This window comes from Limulus polyphemus, unplaced genomic scaffold, assembly GCF_000517525.1.
Source record: "Limulus polyphemus unplaced genomic scaffold, Limulus_polyphemus-2.1.2 Scaffold4859, whole genome shotgun sequence".
In the NCBI taxonomy this organism is placed as follows: domain Eukaryota; kingdom Metazoa; phylum Arthropoda; class Merostomata; order Xiphosura; family Limulidae; genus Limulus; species Limulus polyphemus.
This window is the reverse complement of record NW_013670469.1, coordinates 25590-26125: the sequence shown is the minus strand read 5'-3', so window position 1 is coordinate 26125 and position 536 is coordinate 25590.

Genomic DNA, 536 nt, shown 5'->3' with positions numbered 1-536 from the left:
ATACGCTGTATTATAAAAACGAAAAAAAACAAACAATATTGTAACTCCTCAGAAAACATACATTGTATATCCACTTTTGTTGTAACCTTCCGAAAATACATTTGTGTTAATGTAGTATTCTCTTGATAAGACGGTAACATGTAGCTGTAACGCTACGAAGGATGCTGATTGAAATATTCTGTTGTTTTTCAAAACTTATGGTGGATTCTGGATGGATTTAAAAACTTGGGCAATAAAAAAAACGAGTTTTATTCTCCAAATAATAAGATATTTTTACATTTATTTTTGCCAACGTTTCGTCATTGCGGCTCCATCAGGGTTAGTAGCACAAGCATTTTCACATATAAAAATTATTGTATTATCAGCCCTGAAATATGTTCTATATATACCGTATTTTTCGGAATATAAGACGCGCCCTTATTTTGAAGACAAAGTTTTTGGGAAAAAAAAGCTACAGTCGCATTTGAAAGATTTTTATTGTACAAAAATTCAATTTGATACTTTAAAAAAATAGTATATATATTGTTCTAAACACG